This window comes from Heloderma suspectum, chromosome 7 (assembly GCF_057233095.1).
Source record: "Heloderma suspectum isolate Gila_16-S chromosome 7, 16-S_ref, whole genome shotgun sequence".
NCBI lineage: Eukaryota > Metazoa > Chordata > Lepidosauria > Squamata > Helodermatidae > Heloderma > Heloderma suspectum.
Window position 1 is genome coordinate 40,288,247 of NC_139464.1, and position 27,713 is coordinate 40,315,959.

General features: G+C 41.8%; 1 protein-coding gene across 10 annotated transcripts in view; it reads right to left on the reverse strand.

Annotated features, from left to right (window-relative positions):
- The window catches only part of RBFOX2 (RNA binding fox-1 homolog 2), a 225,951-nt gene that overhangs the window by 69,188 nt on the left and 129,050 nt on the right, over positions 1–27,713 (reverse strand). The window lies entirely within an intron of this gene.

Genomic DNA, 27,713 nt, shown 5'->3' on the forward strand with positions numbered 1-27,713 from the left:
TAAGATCTTCTGGTGAGAGCTGCACAGTGGGCCCTGCCATCTGACCACCTATTTTGGATGCCATTGTGCAGGCGGCAGCTTAGCTTTACTTCATTATGGTGTTTTTTTGTTAGCAAGAGCAGGTGTGATGGCTGCTTGCCCAAAACCTGAAGCAGTCAAGTGGCAAACCTAGTGGCATAGCAAAGCTTCTCCTACTGGCCACTTGCTATAACTGCAGGCATCTCCAAAACAGGAACATAAACAGTCACTACCTAGGACTGCCATAAGACTCCATCTTAGATGCTGAAGGAACTAGGGAGCACCATGTGATCTACCGTTTTTAATAGTTCTCTTTTAATGTCACTTAAAAAAAATAACTGTAGGCTGCTGTTCATGTTCTAAAATTAAAGCCAAAGAAATGAACTGTTTGGTGAATTGTTCACATTTATAGAAATCTTAACTAACGTTGTTTAAATTTATAATACTTTATTTTAAAGTAAAGTTTATTGTTTTTCAGCAACAAATCTTCGTAATAACCATCAATGATTTTCTTTTGTTGATGGAAGTATTTATTTTGTTCTAATAAACTTCGGGTGCAATCCTATGGGGATAGGCGGCAGCCTCCAAACTTGGAGGCAACCACCTATCCAATACAGGGCAGGAGAAGCATGGAGGGGGTCGTTCCCTCTGCGCTTCTCCTGCCCTGCATCTGCAGCTAGACAGCTGATTTCGGCTGTCTAGCCACAGGGAGGCAGATCAGAGGAGAAGGATGCCAGACAATACATAGGATGTGTTGTACTGGCATTTCTGCCTTCCCCGCCCTGAAACGCCCTGTTTTGGCTGCTCCACGCTCCTCCTCCGAGCGCGGGGCGCAGGGCGGTTCTGTGCTGCCTGAGAAGCAGTGTGGAAGGTTGGGTCTCCGGGAACTGACCTTGGAGCGCAGGTTCCAAGGTCAGTTCCCGGAAAACCACATATCCTATGGCTGTCTAGCCACTGACTAGCGGCCATAGGATTGCTCCCCCCAATGCTTTAAAAATTCTTGATAATATTTGATCAGATCTTTACCTGTCAAATTCCTATCCAAGCCATGTCTGAAGTTATTCTACAGTTTTTATATTTTTTATTTTGCTGGACCAGTTTGCATGATCAAACTTTAATAAGCCACAGTGGCTTGTTTAAATCAGCGGTGCATGCCAGGCACCATTAGCCTAATTACCCACTCGGGCATGGCTTGTTGTGTTGTCTGAACCCGGGAAGCACTGATAGTTTGAAGGGAAATAACCCTCAACCCTGCAACAGGCCATGGGTCAGACCATTGATCGATCTAGTTTACTATTGTCTACACTGATTGGCAGAGGCTCTACAGGGTTTCAGAAAGGAGTCTTTCCCACCCCTATCTTGAGATGTCAGCTGTGCTCCACTACTGAGTTACAGCCCTTGGGACAGTGAGTAGGGTAGGTTTTACAAACAAAGGCTTTGATGTTGCAAATGGAAACCAGACACATAATCAAGGTGACAATTCATTGGAACTTCACCCTTTGCCGCTTTTCCAAAAGAGGACACCATGAAGAACAGAGTTGAGAGAACACGGCACGCTCTCTCTCCCACAATCATAAGCATCACTGCATTCAAACAAGGCATTAATTATATTCATTCCCCAATTTGTGGCATCCCACAGAGACTGCTATGTCAGTACAATAGGCTTTTAGCAGCGCTTTCCCACAAATGCTACTTTAGATGTATCAAATGCTTGACAGCTATTAAAATGATACGCTAAAAGTCACCCAAAGAAGCTCAACACTGTCCTAGCACTTTAAAGAAGTATTTATGGCCATTCTAAACACCCATTCTCCACTACCCACCACTCAAAGCTTGTACAAATAGACATTTTCTTATCCTCCCATCCCAAAACCAGGAATATACACAACATGTTCTTGCTAACTTATGATGAAGCTTCTCAGGGTGTGAGAAGTCGTAATAGGCTGCCATCTCAGTATAAATCCAAAATATCACCTCAACTAGACAAACCCATCCTCAGGAAAGGAGCAAGTGACATTGCAGGAGATAACGTTTATGAAACTGAAGAATGAATATCCCCAAAATAAGGACTTTGGAAGACAGTACTAATAGTTAATAATTTGTGCTGCACAGAAAACCTAACAGGAATTTAAGGTATACATTCAGACTACTGAGCTGGTTATGATTCTTGAGCCACATAGAAACTCAAAAGAGAGAACTCCCCTGAACAGAGATCTGTAAATTGGATCAATTTATGCAAATAGTAAGCTGGTGGTCATGCTTATTTACTAGAGAAACAAGTGACCAGGTATCTATCAGCTCAGCCAAGGAGAAACTTGAAAAGGGAACAAAATGCTTTCCAGGTAAATAAGACAACTCTTGCCCTTACTGGGATCAGAGGCTTGGTATCTCCTTTTTCTTAGCTAATCATTTATAGGAATACAGTCACTTGGCCCCCATCCCTGCCACCTCTCACACATGGGCACTACGTAGAAGAACGCCTCAGACACTTAGAGAACTGGGGAAAAGCAAATTTCAGGTTAAGCTTAATTTTTATCTCACAATAAGCACTGAGAAGCAGAAAGACAAGGAGATCACTCTGTGAACAACCCAACAGGAACCTATTTCATGAACAGAATAAAAGCCCACACATGAAAGATACTTACGAACGTGCGGATTCAACAGTCCTATTCACTTATTAGTAAAATTGGCTATAACCAACACAAAGTGGAGCAAAAACACACATGTTCAGAAAAGTCACACAATACAGCCCTTAAGGAACTGTACTACCATACACAACTGGTAAAGGACTTCATGTCTGAATGGTCCACTACATTAAAAAAAAATAAGAGCTACATCCTTTCTTCCTGACAGGCTAGTCTTCCAGAGGCAAGGAGTCTGAAGGGAGCATTCAAACATGTAGTCTGCCTTCTGCAGCAGTAGAATCCAGGAAGGCCATACCATTCTTTTTTTCTAGACATACAACTCAGTTGTTAAGCACTCTTGTTAATCCAAACATCTTTAATGTCCCTCCCTCTGTCAGTCTGAGCAGCTTCGGCTGTGCTATACTTGCAGGACTGCTTTATACATCAATTTTTTCAGCAAATAGACCAATTCTGAGGTTGAGGAAAACATGTAATTTGTACCATGAAAACCAATTTGTACCATGAAAACCAATGAGATTGTTTCCTATAGTTCAGGGAAAAGGGATCAGGGAATTGACATATCAGCTCCTTTATTGTGTACCTACAATGTAAAATACTCTTCCACTGCCCTTCGTATATTATAAAATACATATCTTCACCTCCACCAAGAAAAACACAACCCTGATGTCAGAAGAATAGCAGATAAAGCATCCTCAATGTAGCTATAAAGCAAATACCTACACACAGACCTGAAACAGCACAGCATGTTCTAACATGAGTAACTTAAAGCATGGGGAAATGGTGTTTAGAATAAGGCAAAGGATCATGGTTGGGTTTTTCCAAAGGGAATCACTGTACAAAGCAGTCTTGCAGCAGGAAACACAGAGAAACCGAAGAGGGCTAAAGAAACCTTTCCTATCTTTTATCAAATGGCCTGCAACTCTAGTTTTGGGCAAAATGAAATGACGTTAAATTCAGAACACTTCTAGCTAATGTCAGGCCATTCAGATACTGGCTGAATCCCAAATTTGTTCTGACACTAGTATATCTGGTCTGTATCCCCTGGGAGTCATGTGATCATGCATGCCAGTAGCCAAGAGAAGGAAGGGCATTCAGTGACAGCAGCACATAGATGCATACACAGAGACCACATTTATTTACTGAATCCCAGTCCCTACAGTTTCCTGCATAAGACTTTCTTTCTGCATTTCTAAGTCACAAATGTTATGAATTATTACACAGTTCCACACACATAAATAAAACAAGCTTCTCTCTTCCGCCCCCTTCCTTTGTTCTACTGCTCTAGTTAAAAAACGTTTGAGCCACAGTTGGTGGATGGATTAGATTTATAATTTCTCTCATATACATTGAATGTACAAACAGTTCATGCCTCTGCCACCAGCGAATACTGTTCTCATTCCATTCCAGGTAATATGAAACAAAGCCTTTCTAGTTTTCAGCTCAATCATATATTCCTCAGGGTTCTTCCCTAGCTTTAAACAATGAAGCAATACATGATTTTACTGCAATTTTTTTAAAAACAACTTTCCATTTCCTAGTTTGGTTGTGCTAACTAGTCAACAACTAGGCTTCACTACACTCAATTTTTGTTCTATAGTCAATTACTGTTGAATGCCTGGATTTTCCCTACATAGAAGGAACACTGGGCCCTCGTCATTAACAAATTTAATACCCCAGTCCTATGAACTGGAGTTTGCTGCAGCTGCTCAAAGTATTGTACAAAATTTAACATTAAGTTGTTATGTAAAGGTGGAGCGACCTTGTTTTTGCTTGCTTGCTTTTGCAGGGAAGGGAATCTAACTAGAGGTTACAAGGGGAGACCAGACAATGTAGGAAAGAGAAGATCCCAAAATTCTGGAATCTCTATAGCCACACACTCTGATCCAGTGATTCCTTATGGCTGTAGGAGCATATACTAGAGGCAGGTGTACTTCTGTGAAATTACTCAAGGAAGCGGTTGCAGTCCCAACATTAAATAGTTTTCATACGTAATGATGTTATCTGGCACTGCCAAATCATAACTAATACTCCCTTTGTCCACCCTCCCTTATTATAATACATATACACATAAATATTTCCCTCCAAACCTTTTTGAAATTTTCTGCCATTTTAAAAAGTTTTCTGTGAGATATTAATTACCTGCCACATATATATATATTCTACAAAATATATTCTGTATACCTCTTTAATAGTCTTTGGCTCTTCCAATCTTTCACAGCAATTTGTCCTGTTCCTTGACTAATCTTAAAAAGTATAAATGTATAAAAAAAAACCTAAATATTGTTTAGACTGCATACAGTTACGTTCTTGCAATATTACACAATACTCTACAATTTTTCTTTAGTGCATTCACAATTACTATTCAATTCATAATTCATTTCCACCTCCTCATGATAACTAAATCATAACCTGAACATTATCTGCGCTGGTTCCTCTGTACCATTTCTTACCTCGAAGAACACATTTCTGTATACACTTTCTTCTTGCTGTTTCATTCCTTTTCTGTCACCCCTATATATTTTAATCCTCTTTTCCCAGTTTTCCCCCGGTACATTCTTAACTTTCGACATCCTTTCCTCTTTTTACTTGATCACAAGAATATGGGGAAGTATCCAACCCTTCCGTGTGCAACCTGCCCTTTCCAGAAATTAGCATTTCTGCTCATTTTGACAGCTTGACCCCAGAGGCGCTACATTGCAGCCACCAGTGATAGGAGCCGCATGCACACGGGGGCCAGTGGGGCTGGCTTCACATAGAAGGCCCCTGTTGGATCCTTCCCATTGATTCTCATGAAATAATTTTACATTTACACAAAAATCTACACAAAATGAAAAATGCCTCCAGTATAATTGTTTTCATTTAGAATGACAACAGTAATGGAAACATATTCCTAAATAATTTGTGACTTTACTTCATTGGGGTTTATTTCCGGACTTTTATTTTGAATGAAAGGTCTTCTGGTGCTTTAATTTTTATCCCTGATACATCTTAGTTACATATTTTTATCCCTGATACATCTTAGTTACATATTTTTATCCCTGATACATCTTAGTTACATATTCAAACTGTTATTTGAATATTAACTTGCAATTGTAGAAATAGGAGATTGATTCAATAGATAAAACTAATCTCTGCAATTTAATATTGTATACCTGTTGGCTTGCTATATTATTTACTTGAGGAAGTTCTAAGTCTTAAGATGTTCCATTTCTTCTTATATAACCAAATTCAATCTTAGGTCAAATGACAGTGACAACAGTAAAATTTACCAGAGGATTATAGGTTTCAAATGTAACAAGTTACAAATCATGTGTCCAGAACCACTGGACCACATGTCATTTGATCAACTTAGACAAAAAGTGGGTTCAAACATAACATGAACCCATGGCTTGTTTTACTATCACAATGTGATCCTGCCCACAAAGCATTTTTTAGTTGTGGGTATTGGAATCTGAAACCACGGTTTGAAAACCACAGTTTGCTGTTCTGCCTGACATTGTATAAGGTAGTTTCATATGTTCATAGGGAGGCAAGAGTGAACTTGATGCTGAGCAGGTGGGAAACTTAAAGCAAATGAACAGTTCTGAACAAGTTTACCTGATATACACCTGGAAGCCCAAAGCATGCTAACTATGATTATCACAAACCATGGTTTGGCATTATATCTGAACTCAGCCAAAGTGAGCATTGGCTCATCTGAAGAGTTTAAAATAGATTCTTTGAGTGGACCATTTTCCTTTTCTAATTCTTCATTCTATGCTGTCCTATTGCAACATTTCTTATCTGTATTCTAGACAATCTTGTTTGACTTGTCTTCTATTCCGTCTACTTGTCAGGACAGTACTGGCTGACCACCATGAACTGTTGAAGAAAAACTATTACTAAAATGGCTAAATACTTTAGTTTTCATTAGCATGTCAGTTTTGGTTGTGTTTTTCCAGTTTTCTGAAAGAAAAATGGAAACTGTGTCCCATACATCATTACATACTAATGACTTGTCTTAGGAGGAAAATACCAAAGTTCTCAAACTGTGGTAGGGGCACTTCTCATTATAATTCTAATAGTAAACTGACAGTTAAGCAATAGTGTACTCAAACTTTAATCTGGTTTCTAATGATGTAAATGCAAGCTTTGTAGTTTTACCCAATTAGTTATTATTCTTTCCTTTTCTCTGACTTCTTGCTTAACAGAACTGTTAGGAACACAAGAAGCTGCCTTATACTGGTTTCTGCCCATGAGAAGTCTTATCACTGCCTTTCACGTTTCAGGCTGGAAAATGGAAATTCAATTCACTTCTCATCAGTATTTCCAGTGCTCACAGATGCTTAGAATTCCAAGGTAGGTAAACTAATTCACTGCCCATGAGTCACACACTATGTATCTTGTTCTAAAATGTTTTGGAGATTGCTATATTTTTAAAAAGTTGGGCTGTTCTGGCGTTACTGTAATTCACTGACAGTCTTTGGGAAAGAAAATAAACATCTGAGTAAATACAAATTCATAAAACAGTGGGCTTGAAATAAAAAAGCTATTAATTATTCAGTCCCCACACATGCCTTCTACCATCACTACACTGGGCGCCAGGCATCTTGGAAGGCTTGAGTGAGTCCTGATAATGGTGCACTAATCTATAAATACAAAAGTGTTTTCAGCATCCAAGGCACATGAGCTAGCTTTGAAATGGCCTGGCTTGCACAGTTACTTTGCCCTTGACTGATGTCATTTCACTATGCTAACCTTTCATTTCCAGCAGGCTCAATTTCACTACTGCTGTACCTGCATCATACACAAGGTTTGTTGTATATCATGCCGTCATTAACAAAACAAAATACATTTAACTGAACTCTACTTGTCCCTTTCATTTTGCTAGAAGTGCACCATTTTCCACAAGGAGCTTTCCCAGGAAACCTGGAAGCAAAATGAAATGCCTCAGAAAAGATCATGGAAGTTTGGAGCTACCATTTCTGGTTCTGTATGATGGTTGCTTTGCCCACCGCTCACTGGCCACCAGCATATTGAACCCATCAGGACTAACAGCAATCAACATGGGAATTGCATACTTATTTTTAAAAACTGCGATCATAACAAAACAAAACAAACCAGGCAGGGGATGACAAACAAGACCAACAGCAGGAACATAAAACAAGACATATCCATTCACAGTGACTATTCACAACAGTAATGGTTAAAAAAAAAAAGATTTGACACTTTTCTGTCAAATATATGTTAATATAAGCAAACCATAAATCTTAATAAGCATCCAAATGAAACTGACGACTGTAAGATACACATTAAAATGCAGCAAGAACAGTAAGATCTTCAGGTCTATTGGATAATAGGTGATGGGCGTTTATTCTTCCATGCTTGGAGTATAAGTTTCTTTGCAACAGTTAGGGCTCTCAGACTGCACTTTTGCTGTCCATCTGTTAATGCTGACATCATGGAAATATAATTTAAAAGCACATGAGCATCCTCAATTATTACAGATTTTTCAAGAACAAAATTTAGGACGGTAACTTCGAAACAGAAAGAAGCCACCACAGGGCATGCCCACATCATATGCCTCAGTGGTGCACTATCCACATTACAATGCCAGCATCTAGCAGAGCTAGCCAACTTTTTTTTAACTAGCCTCTGTGGTGTTCAATATACATGAAACATGATTTTTTTTGTTAATTAGCCACAATTTTAAATCTACAGAAATAGTACATATGGAAGCAAAGGCAACTTTCCATTGATTAGGCTGTATAGAGCATTCCAATTACCAATTCCATTCTTCCCTAACACACTGAACATCCAATTTATTACATTCCAAAAGACCTTTATAAACTACTATTGTAGGCTTAGCTTTCTATAAAGATCCAATTAATTCCTCCAACAGTATAGGAGGTGCTGAAGCACTCATCACTGATGGGCCATATATACACACCAGAAGATGCTATAATTGAATATATTGTCACCCATCTGCAGAATTGAAAATGGTAAACATTCATGATCCTTTGCATAGGTAACATACAACGTTTGCATGTCTGACATGTTCACATGCCAACCACCTGCGAAAGCACTACAGTTGCTAGAAAAAGCAGCACTCTTGAAGCACTCTTACTGCAGTTCAGGAAAGGTACTAATCCGCTAGAATAAGAACAAAGAAGAAGGGCCTTTTCTTTTACTATTATCCCCACCATTCCCACTACTATTCCTATAGTAAAGTCAGGGTCTATTTATAATCAGGAACACATGCACATCTGTAGACATATGGTTTCTCTCTACTATGGGGCACCTTAGAACAGGGTGGGCAAAATTCAGACTTCTGGGATCAACTTTGTTTTTCACTAGATCCCCAAGGTCCACTAATCACAGCTACCCCATGAGCCATACACAGAGTATAAAATAAAACCCTACGTGTGAGTTAATATAGATTAGGGATTCTTACACAAAGAACAAAGTGATCAGTAGAGCTGCACAAAGACCTGGTCAAAGGCAACTAATTAACTCCCATTTTAGAGATGAGGAACACTGAGGCTAAGGGGTGAGAAATTAGCACAAGGCCAGCCATGGCAGAGATGTTTGTTTTTTAAAGTTTAAATTTTACTTGCTATTGTTAAACTACTGGGAATCAGAAACCCTTCCCAGTCTACTGCAAATCACCCAGAGATCTACCTGTAGATCCCAATTTACCTTTTCCTCACCCTGCCTTAGAACTATAACCAAAGCTTGAGAAAGTTTTCAGTTGTTATTTTTAACAAATAAGTCTACCCACTTGGTTGAAGTGACTATCACTCCTTTGGTTCCAATAGTGTGCAACAAACTGTTCAGATGCAGCAAACTGTACAGAAGAAGCATGGCCCCTGCCCAAAGTGTTTACAGCAGGTATGGACTAGGTAGGGGTGGGGCCCAAATGACCCCCCACCTGGTCCTCCGCAGGCTGAAGGACATCAGGGGATGTGGCCACATCCCCTAATGGAAGAGATGGAGCCACAACGCCTGACATTCAGTTTCTGGCTGAAGTGTGGGAACTTCGGTGGGGGGCTCGGTGTCAGTGTGCTCAAGCATTCCCCAGCTCGGAAAAGCAGGAGCACATCAAACACACATCAGGTAGAAAAGCACTCCACCACCAGGCGCCTCAGAAGGGTCACAGCTTCAGGGTGCTTCAGTTCTCCCTGGCTGGAGATAGCCCAGTGCACCAGACACACCCCAGCCAAGACACCAGGTGGAGTCCTTCCACCCTGCACTTTGGCCAGGGCATTTTCGCCTGCCCCATGCCTTCTTCCATTGGTGAGGACACAGGGCAGGCGAAGCACTTAGTACATCACTCCCCCTTCCAATTGGGAGTGCAAGCGGCATGCTACTTAAGGGGAATCCCCACTGTTATCGTCAATCAATCAGGAGGGGGAATGGGAACAAGGGAATCCTCACTGTTATGATCACTAGTCACAGATAACAGCAGCAATTCCCCTCCCTGATAGCCTTCAGGGGCAGAGCTTCAGTGAGAGGGAGGGGCCTGGCCTGGTGGGCCAAATTGACTTGTGGGGTAGAGGTTCCCCATCCCTGGTTTACAGTTTGAAGTCAACAGAAGAGGGAGGAAGACTTTGGTCCAGGATCTGTGTGTGTCAGTACTACAACCTGTTTTATGACGTAGCCAAATTAGCGGAGATGGTCAACCACAGCTCAACTTTACAACTCAGTTAAGCACACCTAAACTTCACAGAAATAACTATCAGGCATCAGTTATTTGCATAATTCTGATTTATCACTATGCCTGATCAATTTGGCAAAAAGCAAAATTCCCACAGAAAGCACCTCACAGCAGGACTGGGGAAACAAAACTCAATGATGATAATACTGACAATGGAGTCCAGAAACTGGCAATCTGTGATTCAAAAACTCACAGGGCCTCCTGTGTAAAATTGAAAACTGTCCAGACTCTCCAAATCAGAATTAGATACACAAATAATTAACAGAATTAACAGGAAAGATAGCTACTGTTATAGGGCAAACAGGTGATTCTGTCCCTAAGCTTGGCTGGCATCAAGGGTAGGCATGGTTGGACACCTGCAAGGGCCCACCCCTCAGCAGAAGCCCACTGGCAAGAGTCGCCTGGACTTGCTTCCTGGATTTCTTCACCACTGTAACCTGCTTATTCACCCTCTTGCTCTGGCCCAGACAACAGTGGTGGTGAGAAGGAAGAGCAGTAGATGCCACTGCTTGCATGCTCCATGGCTCTCTACCTGCCAAGCAATCAAATGGAAGCAATGATGAGAAAAAGGATGAGGGGCAATATCAACTGATGTCAATGGTAGTGAGAAAATAGACTCATAGAAGGAAAGGCCCCTTTGAGGATGTCTTGCCCAGGGACCCTCAAAAACCTGGAGCAAACCCTCCCCCTAAGATACATGTCAGCCACTGAGGCTCAAGTTTAATTCTTTCACCCTAGGGTTCTCTAGAAAAAGGGTATTTTCTTTAGGCATAAAGAGCAAAAAAAATCTTAGTCCTGGGTAAATCTGTTATATGTCTTATAAAACAAAGCACCGTTTGTACCTCTTCATGTTGCTGGGACCAGCATACACTGTCCTCCTGCCCTCCGCATTTTTAAAGCCAGCAATTTCAAAAGAAAACCAAAGAGAGAGCAGAAACCTGCAGGGTCAGCAGCCAGCTAAAACAGGAGGTGGGGAAAGGAAGGAATGCTGGGAAAACAGGGGCAGGGGGAGAAGCATATGGAATCAATTGGTGAGAGTGTTGAATGTCTTGGAAGGAACTGCAGAGCTTGAAAGAGCAGTGAGCCAAGGCTCTACAGACAGACATTACTCGGTTTCCTTTGTGGGGGAAGGGTACGCAATGTAGTGTATTTTATGGAAAGCCTCCCTCCTCTTAAAGCTTTCATTTTGTGCTCTAAATCCTTCACCCCCATGTCACTGTTGCTACAGGCTACATATACAGAGGCATATATATCAGTCCCAGCATAGTAAGAACACAAGACAAAGCAGACTAGATCGTATGAACTAAACCAAGCCAAGGCAACCACTCTACCTTCTTGCATGCTGGTAGCTGGAAACAATACCACATACATTTGTCATGAGGTAGCAATGGAATGGAGATTATGATTGGTCTCCTTTAACCCCCCCCCACCACACACACACACACACACACACAAACATACACACAGCTTCCAAGTCTGCTTCACTTCCAATTGTTTTCTTCATATCCTTTCCAACACCAGCTACCCACCCCCACAAAGCAGCTTTTTGGACAGTCTCTTTTTAATCTCCTGATGGAATATCTGTAAAATGTATCTTCTTTTAAAACCTGTTGTCTAACACTGTATCCCTGACGTATTATAGCTCATATATATTCGCTGAAACAGTTTTCTCCCTCAGCACAGACATTGCCAGTAAAGCTCAAAATCAGCATGAGCATTCCACTTGGGAAACGTCTTTGCCTATACTTACACCACACCACTAATGACTAGCTAAAAAGCCTTAAATGCTTCCAGGGCGAGGAGGATCCCCACAGAAAGTTATCCAGGCCATTCTCTCAGTGTCATAGTTCCGCAGCAAAAAAAAAAGTATGTAATTCCAACCTCATTAGTTGCAATTCATCCTGTAAAACTGATACAAACTCTCAACACAGATGCATATTTAAAGTGGTTTAATGCCTGCTGGATCTGCACAGGGAGGGCTGCTGCCACCACTCGAAAGGCCCTGCTTCTTGTACATGCCCTTTGGATTGCAGGTGACACCAGGGTGGGGAGTGGGACTGGGCCTGATCTTAAAGATCAGGCAGGTCCGTATAACAGAGTGTGAGGAGTGAACTTGCATCCTGTCTTTTATTTTATTAAATAGATTTCTATACTGCTGAACATATTTAAAAATGTCTCTGTGGTTCTCAAAATACATTATAATATACATTAAAAAACAAATACATAAATATTGCTAAAACATTTATATAAAACGTTTAAGAAAAACAAAGTCAATTAAAACACCGTAATTACAAATAAACAGACTGGGCGAGCTGCGGTTAGCAAGGGATGCTAAAAGCAATAAAAAGGCTTTCTTCAGATACGTGCATAGTAAAAGACAGAGGAAAGAAAGGGTGGTTCAGCTATTAAATAAGGATGGCAAAATGATAACAGATGACAAAGAAAAGGCAGGAGTCCTCAATTCCAACTTCAGCTCAGACTTCTCCCGAAAGAGGGTCTATGAGCCCCCTGGCAAAGGCAAAGTACAGGCTGAAGGGGCAGGATTGCAGCTTGAGATTGATAGGCATATGGTCAAAGAACACCTAATTACTTTGAATGAGTTCAAATCTCCAGGGCCAGATGAACTGCAGCCTACAGTAATAAAAGAACTGGCAGAAGAGCTCTCAGAACCACTGTCTATTATCTTTGAGAAATCATGGAGGACGGGTAAAGTGCCAGATCATTGCAGGAGGGCTAATGTTGTCCCTATCTTCAAAAAGGATAAAAAGGAGGCACCTGGGAACTACAGACTGACTTCAATCCCTGGGAAAATTCTGGAGCAGATTATAAAGCAATCCATCTGTCAGCACCTTGAAAACAATGCAGTGATTACTTGAAGCCAACATGGATTTGTTAAGAATAAATCCTGCCAGACTAATCCGATCTCATTTTTTGATCAGGTAACCTCCCTTGTGGACTGTGGGAATGCTGTGGACATAATATATCTCGACTTCAGCAAAGCTTTCAACAAAGTCCCCTATGATAGCCTGATGAGCAAACTGGCTAAAAGTGGCCTAGATGAAAAAACTATCAGGTGGATCCACAGTTGGCTACAGAATCAGACTCAAGGAGTGCTTATTGATGGGATCTTCTCAAACTGGGGAGAGGTAGCAAGTGGGGTACCGCAGGGCTCAGTCCTGGGCCCAGTGCTCTTCAACATTTTTATTAATGATTTGGATGAGGAGGTGCAGGGAATGCTTATCAAATCTGAAGATGACACAAAATTGGGTGGGACAGCTAATACCCTGGAAGACAGAAACAAAATTCAAAGTGATCTTGATAGGCTGGATCACTGGGCTGAAAACAACAGAATGAAATTTAATAAAGATAAATGCCAAGTTCTGCACCTAGGAAAATGAAACCCAACACATAGTTACAAGATGGGGGATACTTGGCTCAACAATACTACAAGCTACAAAAATTTTGGAATTGCTGTAGATCACAAGCTGAATATGAGCCAACAATGTGATGCGGCTGCAAAAAAGGCAAATGCTATTTTGGGCTGCGTTCATATAAGTATAGCTTCCAAATCCCAGGAAGTACTAGTTCTCCTCTACTCAGCCCTAGTTAGGCCTCATCTGGAGTACTGTGTCCAGTTCTGGGCACCACACTTTAAGAAGGATGCAGACAAACTGGAGAGGGTTCAGGAAGGCAACAAAGATGATCAGAGGACTGGAAACAAAGCCCTATGAAGAGAGACTGAAAGAACTGGGCATGTTTAGCCTTGAGAAGAGAAGACCGAGGGGAGATAGGATAGCGCTGTTCAAGTACTTGAAAGGTTGTCACAGAGAGGAAGGCCAGGATCTCTTCTCGATCATCCCAGAGTGCAGGACACGGAATAATGAGCGCAAGTGATGGGAAGCCAGATTCTGGCTGAACATCAGGAAAAACATCCTGACGGTTAGAGCAATACGACAATGGAACCCATGACCTAGGGAGGTGGTGGGCTCTCCCACACTGGAGGCATTCAAGACTAGCCTGGACAGCCATCTGTCAGGGATGCTTTGACTTGATTCCTGCATTGAGCAGGGGGTTGGACTTGATGGTCTTATAGGCCCCTTCCAACCCTACTATTCTATGATTCTATGTAAGAGTCACTGACTTTATCTGGCACTTCTGCCATCTTCAGCCTCTGCCTCTGCTATTGAAACTTTCCCCAAGAGCAAGTTCTCCATGAAGTGGCTCCTACAGCTATCCTCAATGGCATTTTTGAAAAGCAGCAAAAATACAAATGTCCTTTTCCAGGTAAACAGCATCACAAATACACTGAAACCTAAGAATTACAAGCACCCTGGAAATTGAGACTGATACAGCCAAAATCTACACCGTGAAAGATCTCGAGCAATTATTTGCCCATGAAGAAGAGAATCCAGGCACAGTCACCAGCTTCCTGAATCCAAAGGAATCTTTTTGATAATTTCCTGAACTCACTTGTCTACCCATTAAGCACTGCCATAAGTTCCAAACAGCATTCCAAAAGATCCAGATGAAATTGGTTCTTATTTTATTTATCTGCAAAATAGCCCTGTAAGGTAAGCTGGACAGAGAGCCACTTGCCTAGCGAGTTCCATGGCTTAAGCCAGAATTTGAAGCTACATCCTCCATAATAAAATATCACATTAGCCAGCAGCTGATATGGAAATAGCCCAGTTTTCGGTGGTGCTGCTATGACAGGTGTTTGATTCTGGGAAGCTCTATGGTCCAAGTGGTTTTCACAGTGCTCAGTTCAAACCATTTCTACTAGTAGATCCTGTGTACAAGAGGCCAATATGGGAATTCCAATCCACAACTGGTCCTAAACCTGAGAGTGTCAGGCAAGGAAGCAGTATATATGTCATTACTGATCTCAGTAAGTGCCAAAAGAGAGGAGGAAGAGGTCCTTCAGAGGTACAAAATTGGACAAATCAAAGGGCCGTAAAAACACTTATATTGTCTAAGCACAATGAGTATAAGAGTCAATGACAACTGATAATGATCAGTAGATAATTGAATTGGGAGGATCAAGCTTGGCTGCCATCCAAAAAGACAAACAAAATACAGACAATTGGTCTATTATTCTGAAGAACGAAAACGAAAATGCAATCTGGAGTTTTGTCAACAGTTATATTGTGTATATGGTATGTACAATGTATTCTTGAATATATGGTTGTTTGTATATTAAGTATCCACACCTGAACCATAGGTGTTCAACTATCTACTGATCATTATCAGTTGACATTGACTCTTGTACTTGCTGTGCTTATACAATATAAGTGTATTTATGGTCCTTTGATTTGTCCAATTTTGTATTATTATGCTCTGGCCAGAACTAAGAGAGTCACCCCAAAGATGTAATAGGACAGAAATGATCATATGACAATGCCTGAAATCCTGTAACTGATTTCAGATGAGGCCTGCATTTTTTTCTGAGCAAGAAAGGAACTTGCCTTGACCAACCTTTGCTGGTGCTTCATCTTGCTCAGCCTTCACCCACCGGTACCTTCAGATCTTGCCACACCACAGAAGTACCGCTGACTCAGCAAGAGCTGGTGCTCACAGTCTAGCTAAGTGAGTCAATACACTCCAGAATAAAGGTTTGGAATCGAGATTATCTGTCGGCCACCAAATATGCTAGGATAGGGGTCTATTACCAAAGCTAAGCACTGAGGCAAAAGGGAAAAAAAAGACTAACATACTCCTTGGATGGTAACAGAAAGACGCACAGCAGGGTGTGTTTATTATTACTGGGGGAAAGTGCCAATGTGCAGACCATCTATCCCCTGAGGCATCAGAATTACCATCATGCTGTACTGCGTTCATGTCAATTAATATTTAAACAGGCCAATAAATATTTCACAACACAGTCATCCCAATAAGAACTCTATTAGGATAAAAGCAAAGACAAATACTAGAAGGCCATGACCGCTTCTTGTCCCATGCCCCCTCGTAAGAGGCGCCTTTCCTCCTGTGCTCTGGGCTCATAAGAATAGCACGGAGCGGGAGGAAAGGGGGCTTTCCCAGGGGCAGAGATGGTGGAAGTGTCCTTATGTTGTTTCGTACGTGCCAGCTGGCCGGCACCCACCCACCCCAGCTCCAAAGCGCTGCACCTAGTCAGCCAAAATTGGCCATCTAGCTGCTAATGCAGGATGGCCAGAGCACGGAGAAGATCCCCTCTGCGCTCTGCCCGACCTGCACTGGATAGGCGTTCGCCTCCAAATTCGGAGGCAGCTGCCTATCCCCATAGGATTGCTCCCTTAGTTACTTTAAAAAATGTTGATGCGTAATCTGAGGTGGTTATGAGAATGCTGGGAATGCAGATACAACATAAGTTCAGTTCTAGAAAAAGAAAATGCCTGCATTTAGACTATCAACTTTTATACACTTAATTACAGGAAGAACTTTCTTTCTACAACCCTAACCTCATCATACAAACAACAGTGATAGAAGGTGACATGTCTACAGCTCCCCAAGCAAAATGTCTATCAGAGGCAATGTTCTGATAAGAGAAGCAGTTTGATATGTGCCTTTATGATTTGTTTTTTCTTGAATAGCAAAGTGGGTAAATACTGTTTGGTCCTGTCTGGTCTGGATAGCCAGTTCTATATTCTTTGTAGCATGGGCTGACTCCCAATTAAATTAAAATGTTTCTCATATTAGAATTTCAGGAGGCAGACAGTGTAGTAAATAAAGTTAATCATTGCCACTACTTCAAAACTAAGGTCACAGAAATGTTGACAGATTTCTGACCAAGGTGAGGCAGAAATAGATAGATGTATTTATTATATTTGTACCCCATCCTTCCTCAACACGTATTTTAGCCTCACAAAAACCCAGTGAAGTGCCATGGGGTTCCACAGGGCTCTATTTTATCCCCCATGCTGTTTAACATCTACATGAAACCGCTGGGGGAGGTTATCCGGAGGTGTGGGCTGAGGTGCCATCAATATGCGGATGACACCCAGCTCTACCTCTCTTTTACATCAAAACCAGGTGAGGCAGTGGCTGTTCTGAATCAGTGCCTGGGCACGGTAATGGACTGGATGAAGGCCAATAAACTGAAACTCAATCCAGACAAGACGGAGGTTCTGTTAGTGGGTGGTTCGTCTGCCCGGCTAGGTGATATTCAACCTGTTCTGGAGGGGGTTGCACTCCCCCTAAAGGATCAGGTTTGTAGTTTGGGGGTGCTCTTGGATCCAGAACTGTCACTTGAGGCACAGGTGAACTCAGTGGCACGGAGCACTTTTTATCAGCTTAGGCTGGTATACCAACTACGCCCTTATCTGGACAGAGATAGCCTTGCTACAGTTATCTATGCTCTGATAACTTCTCGTCTGGATTACTGCAATGCGTTATACGTGGGGCTGCCTTTGAAAACGGTCCGGAAACTTCAGCTGGTCCAAAATAGGGCAGCGAGATTGTTAACAGGGACTGGCCTGCGAGCTCATATTACGCCAGTACTTTTCCAGCTGCACTGGCTGCCAGTCCATTTCCGGGCCCAATTCAAAGTGCTGGTGTTAACATTCAAAGCCCTTAACGGCTTGGGGCCAGGTTACCTGAAGGATCGCCTCCTCCCATATGTGCCTGCCCGGACCTTAAGATCATCATCAGCGGCCCTTCTCCGTGAGCCCCTGCCAAAGGAAGTGAGGCGGGTGGCTACTAGGAGGAGGGCTTTTTCTGTTGTGGCACCCCGGCTCTGGAATAAGCTCCCTAGTGAGGTTCGCCTGGCGCCTACATTGTATTCCTTTCGGAGCCAGGTGAAGACCTTTTTATTTTCCCAAGCATTTTAGCATTTTAGCTTTCTAAATTTTTATCTTTACAGTTTTAAATCTGTATTTTAAACTCTTGCACTGCTGCTAGGCTTCATTGTGGTTGTATTGTTATATTGTGGTTTTGATGTTCTGTATATTTTAAATTGTTTTATTGTGTGTTGTTTGGATTTAATTTTTGTGAACCGCCCAGAGAGCTTTGGCTATTGGGCGGTATAGAAATAAATAAATAAATAAATAAATGAAGTAAATTATGGCTCAGGGTTGCATTAGATGTCACATTCTACATGGGGCTGCCAGCCAAAATGGCAGTCCGACATCAGGTTCTCCCTCTTCTCTCCATAACGTTGCCTGCATCATTGCCCCTACATTAGCAGCCAATGATATGAGGTAGGGAAAATCCACAGCATGATGATGTCACATACAGAGTTCAAAATATTTGGGCTCCAGGTCACTAACAGACTTTGCCCCCTGCTGCCTTGGATGGCCAGCACAAAAGTCCTTCCCTGTGAGTCATCTGTGAAATGCAGAGAACTCGAGGGAGGTGGAATCTTTCACTTTGTACTGGTATTTTGCAGGAGGTGGATGCAACAAGAGAGACTTGCACTGTTTCTGCACAAACCCTGTTTCTATCCACCCCCCCCCCCCAAGTCATCTGTCATATGCCAAGGGCCCAGAGAAGGGACTTTCTTGCACTAGCCTTTTGCAGAAGGTAAACAGCAATCAGAGTCCTTCTCACCATTTACCCCTTTTCCAAGCCTGGTGTGAAGTGCCCCTCTCTCATTCCACACCACACAAGGGCAGAAACACCAAGAGAGACTCTTGTCTCTTTTCTTTTCCAAAAACCCAGCAGAAATTGGTCCCCTTCTAACACTGTGACATAGGTAAGTCTGCCTAAACATTACAAGGGGAGCAGGAATAAATCCACACAGCCTTGCTGGGTTTATTGTCAGTTCCGTGTCAAGTTCATGTCTAGTTCCACCCTGAGACAAGGCAATGTGTTCAGGGCTATACAGCTTTATAGCTGTGGGGGTTGGAACATGGCTTTTATATATCCAAACCCTATATTCACACTGGTTCTCCTCTCTACACTGAAAGTACACAGCACAGCCAACTGCTCAGAGAATGGTCTGAGGATCTCTGATGTAGGTCCACCTTAAAAGGTTGGCAGAACTAAGTAGGCTAAACAGGTCTAGTTAGTGCCTACATGTGCACTACTCTGAACTCCCTGAAGAGTAGGATATCAATGTAAAATAAAAACATCAACAATCTTTTTTAAACAATCACTGCAAAATTCTGATCACTTCAAAATGATCCCAAGGAAACTAGAGTTTTGTTACGTTTCAAATAGTGAAGATTTAAAATACCCTCTGCAGATCATTACTTCTAAACTAAACTTATGGGGAATTCTAGACAACTGCAGGCACTCTGGGAGGATACTGATTATCTAGACCTATTTCAATGTGGGGTTCAGCCTGGTTATGAGACTGAATCAGCTGATGGATGACCTTTATTGCGAGAGGGATAGGGGAGTGTGACCTTGTTAATTCTGCTTGATCTCTCATTGGCTTTTGGTACCATTGACCATGGTATTCTTCTAGATCGGCTCCATGGGTTGGGCATTGGAGGCACATTGGTTCCAGTCCTACCTGCAGGATTGATTTCAGAGAGTAATATTGGGTGACTATTCTTCGACTCCTTGGAAATTGAGCTATTGGGGTTCCACAGTGTACCATCTTGTCCCCAATGCTGTTTAACATCTCTATGAAGCTGCTTAGGGGATTTGGAGTGAAGGGGATTTGAACATGTAGCTCTACCTCCCTGTAACAGCTGAATCAGATGAGCCTGTGCAAGTCCTGGATCACTGCCCACACTACCAGTGTTGGGCTGGATGAGGGCCAATAAACTTGAAGATGAATCCTTGCAAGACAGAAGCCCTGTGGGTGAATGGTTCCTGAGTCCAGAAGACAGGCCACAACAAGTTGGAGTGCCTTCCACAAGCTCTGACTGGTATGCCAGCTACAGCCTCTCCTGGACAGGAATAGCTTGACCATAGTGGTATGGGTGATAGTAACCTCAAGGCAGATTACTACAATGTGTTCTATGAGGGGCTGCTTTTAAGGTTGGTCCAGAAGCTGCAGCTAGTACAGAATGCAGCAGCTTGGTTGTTGTCAGGAGCTACCCCTTTTCAGCATGTAACTCCTTTGCTGAGAGATCTGCACTGGCTGCCTCTCTGCTACCAGTCCAAGTTTAAGGTTCTGTTACTGGTGTGTAAAGCCCTAAACAACTTGGGACCGGATATGTGAGAGAATACTTTCTCCTTTACCAGCCTGCCTGATCACTGAAGTCATCAGATGAGATGCTCCTGGTGGTTCCGCATGGACCTGCAGCCTGTTTGGAGTCCATTCAGAGCCTCTGGAACTCCCTGCCAGTTGATGACACGCAGGCACTGGCATTGTTTTGTTTTCCTGCTGAAGACATATTTATTTAAACTAGGCTTCCTTGATTAACCAGCCACGGTTTTATTGTTATAATTGGATTTTAATTTTGCATTTTGATTCTGTTTACTTCTTTCATTGTTCACCACTCAGGAATCCTGCTGGATGCAGAGCAGTATATCATTTCTGTAAATAAAGAAGACAACTGAAGGCTCTTGCTGGTATATGAATTGTAGACTTAACTTTAAAATTAAAGACAGTAACTATCATTTGTCTTTTCAAAGTCTGGAGTGAGACTTCTTAACTTTGCATACATAGAAAATAGAGAACCACTTCATAATCTGACCCAAGGAAAGGAAAAACAAACAGAACTTTGGGAAAACAGAGGAGAATATATTAATACTATTATATGATAAAGGTATTTCGGAGTAACACAACATTACCTCCCATCCAACCCCACCTGAAAAATCAAGCCATGTAAGCTTCCACACATAAAACAAACAGGAATTGTCAACTGCTTCAACCTTAGGAAAACCCAAGCAAAAAAAGAATTCAGTCACTCAGCGCTCTCTACATGTTATTCTAAGTTCAGCTTTGCACCTTGAAAACACTAAGTCATTGTTTATTTAACCCATGGCTTGTTGCCCTACCCATTTGTCTGAAAGATAACTGAACAAAACCATGGTTCCTTTTCTCAATCCCTGGATTGTTTCCCTCCTCCTTCGCCCACTCCCTCCCTGTATTGCAAATGCATTTGTGGCGCTATAGTACTGGCATGTAGAACAGCTGGGAGTTGTTGTTTTACTACTCTTGCTTGCCACCTTTGTAGCCTGCCAAAAAAACCCATGAATAACCCAATGTTCTTGGTTCATACATAGTGACATCCCATGGTTTAAACAACCTAGTGTTCACAACCAAACAACAAACCATAGGTTCTCTTTCTGGATTGTTTGTGGTTAACAAATGATGGTTTGTTAGTGCAGCTGGGTTTGCACATCACGACAACACAGAATTCAACAATCTATGGGTTAAATAAACCATGGGTTACCATTATGTGAGAACCAGGGCACTGCCTCAGGGTGCAGAATGTTGGATGCTCCTATAAGTCTTTTTTCCAATATGAACCAAAAATGCTCAGAAGTGCACTTAATGTCAAATTCAAGAAATCTTCTACATAGCCTTGGACAACATATTTTATCTTGTTTTTTAATCTCCTATAAGGGGACTTGGACTGCCATGTTACACGACTGTTTATTACAAACAAGATACTAGAATAAAGAGCTCTATCTATTTGTTATACTGTGTGTCCCTTTCCAAATGGCACTCAGAATAGTAACACTGAGTTTTCCTTTCATGTTCTAAAAGCTGAACAATCAATTTACTGAATTATAAGCCCTAGAAATAATTGTACTCCAGACACACAAAAACCCTGGTAAAGTGAAAAGGACATAAATATCATCACCTCATTTTATATACCTAAATATAAATTATTTCTAGAAAGAAACGTTTAAAGTTACTTATTTACTGTTTAACATCCTAATGCTGTAATTAACAAATATTTCTTAATTTTATAAAGTCCTACGCCTACTGCTCGTGGCTACAAATGGGTAAAGTAATAGAGAAAATAAACAGGTCAAAATAAAAGCAGTGCATTCTCACATCTCCAAGAAGTAAAAGTATTGGACCTGAGGTAAAGGTCCTGGTGGCAGCTTTACTGTGTGTGTGGGAAGGTGTTGCCTGCTGCAGTAAAGGCCTTACTGAAGGGACATTCTTACTGTTAGATAGACAGGAACACCACACATGGGGGGCAAGCCATGGTGGATTGTTGTAATCTAAACTCAGACTGATTCCCACAAGGTGGCTTGTCTGTGGGCAACAAGCCACCCCAGCAACCCATGGCTTGTTCTTGGGGTTGTTGTACCCATGATAGATTGGCGCATCATCCAAACCTGGACATGCCAATCCATCGAGGGTTGCAGGCATCAGGCAGAGAGCTGCTCAGCAAGCCTTTGAACCCTGGGGATCTCCTTACTAAGTGGCCAACATTGAACACTTTTCCCCACCTGTCAAGTGCTCAACATTACCCAGATCCTTGGGGGTGCCCTTCTCACAGTTCACCCCTCCCTGATTTGGCAGCAACTCTTTTTCACAGAAAACTGCATACCACCTCCTTTTGTGCTCTCTCACACAATAATTACATCTAGTTTGACAGCTGTCAAACTACACGTGGTTACTTCAACTGGTAGTGAAAACTGTGTGTGCACACTTTACTATGAAAAACAGTTGCTAGAGACTCGGGCAAGTGAGGACTTGGAGCAGGGCATCCCCAAAGTTCAGGGCAACCCTTTGAACGCTGGGGATAACCTTGCTAAGGGGGTGATCTACACCCCGTTTCCCCACCTGTCAACTGTCAAAGGCTGTCAAACCAGCCTATATACAGTCTAGTCTTGCTTGTTACCTTGCATGTTTGACCGTTCAAACATACAAAGCTCCAGGTAAGGCATATATATTTTTATGTATATTTTTGTATATTTTTGACATTCCCGATTAAAAATAAAAAGGGGCCATTTGTTTCCAAGGTTGGGAAAAATGCAAAAAATTATTTTGGCCCTGTTTTGTGCAAATAAAAGAAAAGAAAATTAGAAAAGAGAGACTCTGACCGCGACTGGAGTCGCGATTGGAGTGGGGATGGGGGACATGGCGGCAAACAAGATGGGTTCTACCGCCAAGTCCTCTGGGATACCAGGTGGAGTCAGCTAGAGTACCAACAGTGAAGGAGGGAGGGAACAACTCACAGTGAGCCCCTTCATTTGTCAGACTCACCGTGGGTTATTCCAAAGACAACCCACACTGCGTGGTTTATTCCACAGTGCAGGTTGTCATGATGTGCGAGACCAGCCAATACCTTCTCCCCACAGCTGAGGCCCAAATCCTTCTTTCTTCAGATAAAATCACAGGGAATACTAAAATTTTGTTTAAAACATTTCTATCCTACCTTTTTAATGCTCAAGGCAGCTCATGTAAAAACACATGGGAACAGCAATATCATATCATCAGCAGTTGAAAACCACCAAAAGCACCACTACCACCAAAAAAGGGGAACAAAAACAAGAACCAAATCAACGAAATGCAATCTAGAATAACTAAGTTCATTCTACAACCAAAGGCCTTGCTCCTTGTGGCCAATGTTTTGCCTTTGCAACATGGAAGAGAGCAGACACTATGGAGGCTTATATTGGGAGAGGCAGCATCTGAGGTATATAGGTTCCATACCATGAAGGGCTTGGAAGCTAACAGGAAGCCCATGCAACAGTGTCATTGAACATGGTCTTGCCTTCCTGTATCCGTCAGGGCACAAGTAGCAGTATTCTACAACAGATTCCAAGACATTTTTAAGGGCAGCCCTATGTAAAGCACATTGTACTAATATCATCTGAAAAGGCCCGAGCTATTGTGTCTGAATATTACTGCCAGGGGACTTTTTTGGGAGCAGTAACACATTACTCAACAAGCTCTGTCATCTCAGACTATCCAGTGATGGCTTACAAAAAGCTGAAATAAGGACAAACAGCCAAGTGGTCAAAGTATTCAGAACAAAGCAGATGCTTTGGGATGCTACACAGGAATGGAAAGGGGGCAGAGGTTATGCAAGGAAAGGATAGAGGTAGTTGATAAAATGCTGGAAGCAAGGCTCCAGAAGGCTGAATAAGAATGGAAGGTGTTTGGAGAAGGTGAGAAGCCAGAAAAGGCTATAAATTTGATACAATGTAGCATCTAGAATCAGGAGCATCAGAAAGTAGAGAAAGTGAACATTTACTTGGCTATTTCATTTGAATTTGTTTTTATAAAAGAGTCATATTGCAGGGAAGCATTAGTCACAACATCATATTAGGTAGCTGAAAAAAATTAACAAGGTAGGTGAATGTGAAGATCGCCTTTCAAATGAAGAATTAAATACTGAAAATGATTTGATCACACCTTCGAATTATTCACATGTGCAATATGTCACACATACATATCACAAAAAAGTAATTATATTATAACATTTTTCTTTCATTCCCTAGTGAAAGACCACCAAATATCTTAACACAATTAAGAGAAATAATGTGCCTCTTTACCTAGCTTATGAATGCCATGCATTCTAATATATATCTGAAACACGTTCCAGAATGATAATGAAACTGAAATTATTGATTTAACTATATTAATTATATGTCTATCACCAATTCTTTTCTTCTAAATTTTTGCCTGACGGCACCATAGTATAAGAAAGATACATGACACCTTAAGCTAACCTTGAAGAGCATTTCACTATTAAAGTCACTGCAGTCCTCTGTGGTCTCTTCAAAGGACTAAAATTCATATCCATATATTGGAGTGATTTTTACTGCTTAATCACTAGCTATTCCTTTACTATTTAAGACTTTCCATTGCTCATTATTAATCACTAAGCATTTCTTAGCATGCTGGCATAACTAATTTTTCAGGCAACAACCCCATTCCAAATTATTCCTCAGGGTCCACTCCCAAGTTTCTTGTCTACTTCTTTTTGGTTAGATGAATATAATTAATATTGGGATACAGTAATCCCCCCACCCTACGGCTGCATTACATCTGCACTGGGCCTTAGTTTACAAAAGGCCTAATAGGCTTCTTTATCTAGATATTTTAAAAAATAACCTGTTGAATTGTCTCCACTTATCTAGCTACATTTTACCAAAATACCTCACATTACGTTAGCTACTACAGAAAGATGCGAACACCTGTTTCACAGACAGACTTGGCAGGTTTGCACGTCATGCTAAGCCACCCTGAGCATAAGCTACAGTGGGATGGTTGTTTGCAGAACAACCCATGGTATGCCCAAGAGACAATCAGGCTTACCATGGCTTGTTCTCCCGTTCTTCCCCCTCAGTCCTCCAGCCAGCTCCACCAGGGGACTTTGTGGCAAACCCATCTTGTCTCCCCCTCCCTGCTATGATCTCTACCCCTCTTCATTCTCCAGCTTTTCATTTTTATTTTTCGGTGCCTCAAAAATGTGCAATTGGGGTCGTAATTTGGGGGAGGGGGTTAGTCTTTCGCAAGTGTGTACTTATGGCCGTCCAATATATGTAGTCTTGCCTGGTCGATTTCCTTGTCTGTTTCAGCTGTCAAAGGGAGCAGTACAGAGGTTGCATATTGGCTAATCTGCATACAGTTGTGAAGGACCAGGGGTGAAATAATACTAAGGGAAAGGAGGGACCTGGTAGCACAACTCACTAGCACCAAAAATGGGGAGAAATAAGCAAGGGAGCAAGTGCACCAAAAGGGAGGGCCATATCTCTCATGATCAGTGTCCCCCCACTGACACATGATCAGTGAACCCCCATCTTTTCTACACTTCCCTGACTTTCCAGATACTCCAGAAAGAGGAGATATTAACTCCCTTACCACTTTTTGTGGCTCCTTTTTGAAGCAATTACTGATACAGTTCCCCGAGAGTGTTTTTTTAAAAATAAAAAATAAAAATGCAGAAATGTATGCAAATGTAATGATTGGGAAGTAAATGGGGGTGAAATTTGTGCAACTTAAAGGGCTGGGAAGTAAATGGAGGAGAATTTTGTGCACCTGCATTAAATGCTCCGTTACTGCAGGTGCACCAATATTCCCCTTCCATTTATTTCCTAGCCCTTAAATTTGCACAAATTTTGCCTCCATTTACTTCCCAGCCATTAAATTTGCACATATTTCCCTTCCGTTTACTTCCCAGTCCCCCCAAATGTACAAATATTTCTGACAGGTTTTTCTAAAGGCCTTAGAGGGTGGCAGAATGGGATGGAGCAAATGGGGAACCAGCACGAGCAGTATTTACACCCTGTCTCCAATGGGGCCCAATCCACTCCATCTACAAAGCCGCCTTCTCAGAGGTGTTTTTTTTTTAAATTTAAATGCTGGGGAACGACTGACAGTCCTTCCAAAGTGCTGTTTCAGCACTGGTGGAGGAGTAGTCACTGTTGAGACTGTGAAAACCAAGTGGCACAGGCTTTCTTGCTGCTCTTGCTGAGCAGCTCTGCAGCCAATCGCCACAGCCCATGATAAAATTGGTCTCCTGGGTTTGCACGACATTACAACCCATCATGGACAAGAATGACCCTAAAACAAGCCATGTGTTCTCACCATGGCTTGTTCCTGAAAAATAAGCCACCCTGTAGAAAATGCTCTGGGTTCAGACAACACTACAACCCACCATGGTTGGCTGCCCATGGTGGGTTGTCATGTTGTGTGAACCCAGTCACCATGTATTTATTTATTTAAAAGAGTGGGCTGCCTTCAAGGGTGGAACACTCTCATTCCAGTACAGTAGCCACTGAGCACAGCTCAAATACGCTTTTCAAAAACAAATCAATACCCTGTAATCTAGGGTCATCACAAACCAGAGCCAGAAAGTTACATATTCCACTCAGTTTCAGAGTACACCATTCCTCTGGTTTCTAAAAGTCATCCATTATTTCCCATTCTCCCAGGAATCCTTGAAACAATATATCCTACATGGTTAGCACTTTTGCATAAGAACTTGCATGTAAACTACATACAGACTGTTCTGTGTAATGTTCACACATACATTTATTTTGCTACCTGCACACTCTGGAAAGCCATAGCCAACTGTGGAATTACATATATCAATCTTTATGCAGTTGCACTCAATGAAAACATGTAAATTATACCCACGTATAATAGTTGTAATGTTTGAAGCAGTCCCAAATAGAATCATTCTGAAAAGAGAGATATGTTTTAACTTGATGCCTATTGATATTTTTGGCCTTCTTTTCCCTGCTGTGCTATATCCTAAATAGTTATTGATAACATGTATAAGAACACACACACACGTCTGTATGGGAACAAATATTTTCCTCATATCATTCCTATAGATTTCATTAAACAGTCACATGGGGCCAAGCAAATGGTTCATCTAAGGCAATAATATTCATTAAGTAATGTCCAAGGCCAATGTAGGGAACATTTAATTGGGTTGCTAGTCTAATAAAAGATATAGCTACAGGATTATGTGACGTATATATGAAGCAAGGAATTTCCCACACGCTTACAACACACATACAAGTACAGGCCAAAACTCCCTCCACATAGGTCTGGA